Source organism: Zootoca vivipara, chromosome 1, assembly GCF_965207765.1.
Source record: "Zootoca vivipara chromosome 1, rZooViv2.hap1.1, whole genome shotgun sequence".
In the NCBI taxonomy this organism is placed as follows: domain Eukaryota; kingdom Metazoa; phylum Chordata; class Lepidosauria; order Squamata; family Lacertidae; genus Zootoca; species Zootoca vivipara.
Window position 1 is genome coordinate 63,756,559 of NC_142582.1, and position 7,088 is coordinate 63,763,646.

Here is a 7,088-nt window from a genome sequence, read left to right on the forward strand (position 1 = left end):
GATTCATTCATTTTCTCTACACACCACTTGCAGCGTAGAGCAAATATGGCTAGGATGCCACACCCCTGCCATAGGCGCAGATTACTGCAAATTCTTCCTCTCCACAGTATGTTTAAGACAGTCAGAAATGTACGGTAGCATCTTACCCCAGTAAGATTTGATTGCAATATTATCAGATCTGTCCCTTTGTGGTGGCTGGAGAGTCCTTTAGATCCAAAACCAGGGAGATTTGGAACTGAATTTCCTGCCTCAAGACATGCTACTTTTTATCTCTTCCAATTGACTGCTGCCTTTAAGGGGGGAAAACATCATCCTGTCTGTCCTGTGTGCTTCTTTTCTAATAGGTGACAGAATTGTTTTATCCATCAGCCCTGTTCTTTGCTTTGCTGGAGAATGTGGGCTGCCCCTTCTGTCTCCTTGCTCCTCCTGTGCCAGTATCTCCATTGGGACTTTTCCAGGAAGTGGTTGACTGGTTCATGTTTAAGGGCTTGTAAAATATATATTCGATGTTGATGTTTGTTGTGGCATTCGCAATATTATCCCAATCATTCCAACATAACTTGCACAAGACATGTTCTCAGTAGATTATATGCAGAGTTCTCATCCAAGGGCCTTACTGCATAATCTGAAACCAGTAGTTTATATATAGAGAAACCTGTGAAACCTAAAACCATTTGATGACCTTTCCTTCAGGCTTAGTGTGAGACATTGTACAGTACACTGGCACATCCACACCGAGTGTAAACAGATGTACCTCCAAGACAGATCCATAACAGCTTGAAGACTATACAAGCTGAATTTATTTCACCAGTCTCTCTCTCTCTCTCTCTCTCTCTCTCTCTCTCTCTCTCTCTCTCTCTCTCTCTCTCTCTCTCCTCCCTCCATATAATTTATTTATATAAAATATCATTTATGCCAATGACATTTTACAAAAACAGGTTTGAGCCAGATTTACTGTGTCAGTGCTCTATAGTTTGGGGTTCAGTCTTCAGTGTAAGGTACTTTTGTCAGACTTCCCTGCCCCCACCCCCCAAAAAAAGGAAATGGGTTTTTTTTGTGTGTTTTGTTTTTTTAAAAGATGGTTATTTGTGGAGCTAAAGGCTATGTTCTGCTTTGTGTAGCTAAACATTATGCTTCTCCCATTATATTTTTTTCTGTTAAAGGTTGGCTGCCACTCAATCTTACCTGACAACCCTGCCTACAGTATTCACAAAACACGTTTAACACAAGCCTAGCAAAGCTGTTTTGCAAGTATAGGGGAAAGCAGGTTTGGCGGGAGGATTTGAAGTGGAGAATGGTGCATTTCCATTCAACGCATTGTTTTCCTTCTTTGTATTCTTGCTTGGAGATCCCCATGCGCTGGAAGGCACGCAAAGAAGCCAAAATGGAACCACCACCAGTACCTGGTGGTCCAGTAAATTAAAGAACGTGACAAATTTTACCAAGAAGCAACTCAAAGGGACCTGACAGCCAATTGTTTGCTAAGTCTTTCTCTAGACTTCACCCTAGACAAATATTCTCCATCAGCATTGCCTACCTTTCAAATGTTCTCTTGATGTGCCTTTAAGATAGGCAGAAATTAGAAGCTGAAACTTTCCATAGCATGGAGATAAATATTCTCACCTGCCTAATTACTGCAGGTTAAAATACAGTTAAGAACCAGTTGAGACATTGGCAGCTCTCCTCTCTGTGATCTATCGCCACCCTCCTCCACTCCAGGAGTTTCAGTTGGGTCATCTACTAATCAGTTACCACAGAATTCTTTGTGGATGCTGTTCTTACATTTGCCAAGGTCACATTTTCCTTCTTCTAAGGGAACACTTGTTGTGCCAATATTTCATTCAGAGGTTCTTTGCCGCACTTATCCTACTCAATGCATCATTGTGAAGGGCTGCATGGCATGGTCAGAGTATGACTTCATAGGGGAAAGGAGCCAATAATTAGAGCACACTGTGATAATGCTAACTAGAGGAGAATGGGGTCTTATTCTAGCTATATAGTGTTTTACAAAATAATGATAATTTTTAAAAAATTCATTTCACAGTTAAGCCAGAGAGAAATAATATAGCAAAATGAAGAGCAATGAGCCAAGGCAGCAACTGGAGGGGAACGGGTCGTATCCTCACTTATGGAAGTCACTATAATTCCCTTGAAGTAATTGGAGATCTGCTGATTAAGCCAGCTGGGGATTTGTTCTTCTTATAAAACTTGGGTTCCTCCCCAAATAGTTTTCCTTCTTCAAGGGGGCACCTGTCAGTGGTGGAGGTGGTGATGGTGCTGGATTAGTGCACATGCAGCCTGTCTGCTTGGCCCCAGCCCTTTGGACCCAAAATGAACTCCAGCTGCTGCTCTCCACAGCAGGTGCTTCATCCATCCTCTGGCAGCTGTTTTAATGTGCATTGTTATCACCAATACGAAGGACTAGGGTCCTTGTTGTAATATGTCTGTCCTCCTAACATCATGACTCTGTCTTATTCCTCACTGAGATGGTAAGTATGTGTGCGGATTGTTCCACTTCAGATGGCAGAGACCCATCTTAATGAGAGATGGGTACACATACAACCAAAGACCAGGACAGAGCCAAGGCACATTGTTGCCTGAGGTGAAGCAGCTAAATGGAGACTCACTGCAGTCAAGGTGCATAGTACCCAAGAACGGTCAAGTTATTATTGCAAGTTATTCTGGCATATCAGGCAGCAAATCTCACAACCATTTCTCCCTGTCCTTAACTGGAATGAAAGAAAGATAGAGAGATAGAAAGACAGAAAGAAAGAAAGCTTGCTACCCTTTCATGAAACAAAAATCAGTTGCCTGAGGCAACAGTGTCATTCTGCCTAATGGCTTGCTTACCTTCCCCCCCCCAATAGGTTTCTGGGTTTTTCTGGGTTTTTGAAGGAAAGGAATACCCCCCTTCACCCTCTGCCGTGAGAGAATCATCCATGCTGTGAGACCTCACCTGCAAAATGAGGTGGTACAATTGAAAACCAGATTGAATGCCTTCGTGAGAAGAACCAAAGCATAGATGAGAGGGCCTTTTGAGGGAAGAAATGGAAGACTGTCTTCTGAGTTAGATTAGAAGAGAGTTGCAGCGACTTTCTTTATATGGATGATAAGGAAACAGAGTTAGAGCAAACCAGCAAGCAACTTATTCTAGGCAAAAGCAGACTTGTCAGATATGCCTACAGTGATGGTCATATTACATTTTGACCACCTTGATAAAAGCACCATCAGACAACAGCTAAGTCCATCTGTAGTCTTGATAAACAGTGGTACCTTGCATTAAGAACTTAATTTGTTCTGGAGGTCCGTTCTTAACCTGAAGCTGTTCTTTACCTGAGGTACCACTTTAGCTAATGGGGCCTCTCGCTGCCGGTCACCGCTCTCATCCTGAAGCAAAGTTCTTAACCCGAGGTACTATTTCTGGGTTAGCAGAGTCTGTAACCTGAAACATCTGTAACCTGAAGCGTCTGTAACCCGAGGTCCCACTGTATTTCTTTATATGGTGCAGCCAGTTTCCTTTACTTCTACAGTTTTCAGTTTTCAGAATGTCTATATTTTGTTTCTAATTTGGTGTATCACCTACACTTTGGTTACCAAAGTTTCGTTATTTACCAGATCCTGTTCCAGTGGCTTTTTCAACTTGATCTGCAGCCTTTGCCAACAGGTGTCAAACTTCATAATCTCTATGCCATGAAAAACTTCACTTGCTTACTTTTGAAGATTATGCACTAGGCAGGGCTGGTATCCCCCCCCCCAGTTGACTAGTAACTTTAATTACAAGTTGGAAATGGAGAATATTGAAAATGGCAATGGATCTTGTATCTTTGTATTAAGGAAAACTCAACCTCATAAAACCAAATATTATGGTATTTGGGAAAAGACTGGAACAGCATAAGAAATGGCTGACAGGCAGGAGAGATTGATCAGGTCCCAAACTCCAGGTATATGGGTACTTTTTAAAACAACTATCTTGGGAGAAATTGTGTAAGAGCAGAAATGTTCACAATTATTCCATCTCTACATGCAATTCTTGAATTCTAAAGGAGGAAAGGGCAGAAGGGCAGGAGTTTTAGTTATTCTGATGATTAAAATCTTTACTTGGAAAATCATCACCCAAGGATTACATGGCAGATGAATAAGAGCATTTCTGTAGAAATCTGTCAGGAGCTGTTTCTGTACTGCAATGCACTTCTAGAGACCAACGGATGCAAAGGTATTCTAAGCATAAGATATTTCATTTCCTTCAGACCTCACTGTTTATAGTTCTCTATCCCCAACCATGTAAAGAAATATATATACATTTGCACTGACAACTCAGGACAGCACTTCTTGCATCTGATGAAGTAGACTATGGGCCATGAGAGCTTATGATAGAATATATTTGTTAGTCTTTAATGTGCCACAAAGCTCTTTGTTGTTTAAGAACGTAAGAAAGGTGCAGCTGGATCAGACCAGAGGCCTTTCAAGTCTAGCATCCTGTTCCCCACAGTGGCCAGCCTATGGGAATTCTGCAAGAAGAACATGCCCTTTCCCACTGTTATTCTTATGACTGGCTTCTAGAGGCATGCCTCTTCAGTGATCATGACTACTGATAGCTTTATCCTCCATGATTTTGTCTAATATTTTAATTAGCAAGATGGTTGCTACTTACAGAAACTTTCAGATTATTCACTTTACACTTGCCTGTAAATAATCATAGTTATCTCACAATGTATATACTGACACACTGTAAAGGTGATCAGGAAATCTAATGAAAATAACTCTTTGATCACCTTGCTTCCCAGAATTTGATCAAATCAAAGGTTTTAGAAATGTCCAAATCACAATGTGAACTTCACTATCAATTCGAGAACTGTACACACACCAGTTCTGTCACATGTTATTACTTATTGGTCCGAAGTCAGGAAATGAGGACTTGGAAGCAACTGGAAAGATTTTGGCAATGTCTATCAAAGTGAGATTGTCTTTCTTTGCCCTCACTAATATGATGCAAGAATTCCCAGCGCAATGCCATAATATCTGAAGAGCCCTTTTTACACTTAGCAGTTTACAATTAACTATGCATCTGCAGGAAAAACACTCATTAAGTGCTGAGTGAAGTAGCGTCAGCAATGGAACTCAACTAAGTGGCAACATACAATTATACCGAGTGACAGTCTTCACACCTGCTGCCGAGGATAACAGTAGCTGGCTGACTTAACCCGTGGCACTACAGGCTAAGCATTGTGCTGTGACACAGCCTGGACACCGATTGAATTACACACTGATTAGCTCTTCAGCTTCTCCCTGACAGTGTGGACAATGAAGAATAAGAGAAGTGGACACAGAAGCTTTACCAGGCCTTGTGCTCTTTAACTAAGGAGGATTAGCTTATAAATGGTGGATTGTGTGAAGGCCAGTGGTTAGAAAACTTCCATGCATTCTTATGCTGTTTCAAAGTGTGAGGGTTGCAGAGAAGAAAATAACAGATGGAGACCTTGTTTCTGGTAGAAGAGGGTAGAATGAAACTGTGGCTGCCCAGTCTGCTACTTGATTGCAAGCTGCCGTCCTGGAGATGTTCCTTGATCTTCCTGTATCTGAGAGGCAGCAAAATCATCTGCAACCAGGGTGCCTCACACCTTATCGAGCCAAGGGTTCCTTTGCCCACCTTTGCCTCTTTCCTGTCTGAAACCTGCATGCTTCACTAGCCAGGACAAAAATGTGTATGAACAGGTTATTGGTGCACCTGACTGCTATATACTAGGATTGTGCACCAACCACAAGATTCAGTTAGGGTCCCACTTTGCAGAATGACCCACCTCAGTCTGAAGTGCGTCAGAGGCTGCTCAGTCTGAATCTATTTTGGAAAAAATAAGACTTTGTTACTCTCTCATTCACTATTGGGAAATTAAACAACGAGTGTGTGTGTCTGTGTGTGTGTGTGTGTGTGTGTGTGTGTGTGTGTAAGCTAAACATGACAATTACAGCATGCCGTAATGCATTTTTTCTTTTGCACAAAATCCTGTCACTTACTCCGTTCAAAAGTTTAGCAACCCTTCAATGCAATCTAGCTCCCACAGGAAACCACATCAAGCATCTGAACCAGGCTGCAATCACACAAGACAATGTGGTTGGTTTCAGTTTAACATACAGGAAGAGAGTGGCCAACTTACTTTCCACATGGGAAGCCAAGCAAAGATGATGGCATTCAGTATCCACAAATGCTTTCTTTACTTGCAAACATATTCACAGCCTGGCGTGCTCTGGTCCATGGGGTCACGAAGAGTCGGACACGACTAAACAACAACAAAACAACAACAACATATTCACAGAAATAACTGAATAAGGGAATCAATGCATGGGGTGCATGCTAAATGCTGTTACAAATTTAGCAGCTGCTTGATATAAAGTCTGTCTACACCCCAAAACATTGTTGGTCAAGTGAAAAACACAAGGAAGTATTTAAACAATATGTACCACATTTAATTCCAAGTACTTCCAAGACATTTTTTTTTATTTAAAAACCTTTAAAAACAGAAGTCCCTTATGATTTGCAGCTTCCTATGCATTACTTGACCAGAGCTAATATTATATTGCTGACATTATGTCAGAACTTAATAGGGTTGTCTTAATGATTATCAATGCCTGGTTTCTGGGAGATAGACAGCTCCAGCTGTCAGTCAGTACGTAACATCTCTTCTGGAACGCCTGGATTTATGCAAGGGAGAAAGCCCCTTATTAATGTATCCAGATACTACTATGCCCAAATGCCACCTGGCTACACTGGAGAAATGCACAGTCACATATGGCTGCCTTTGAAGAGCAGCTTAACACCAGTGGCATTAAAAGCACTATGTGAATCTTTAGGAGGGGGGCAGATGATCCCTGCTTCAGTCCTTGGCAACCTCCAGATATAGGGGGTGGGCGAGGCTTATCTGAAACCCTGGGAAGCTGCTGCCTGTCAGTGGTTTGACTCTATATAAGACAGCTTCCTATGTCCAAACTTAATGCTTAGGACTGGCTAACATATAGTGTGTATAGCAGTGGTGTCCAAACTTTTTCCAAAGAGGGCCAGATTTGATGAAGTGAAGGGCCATGAGGGCCGACCA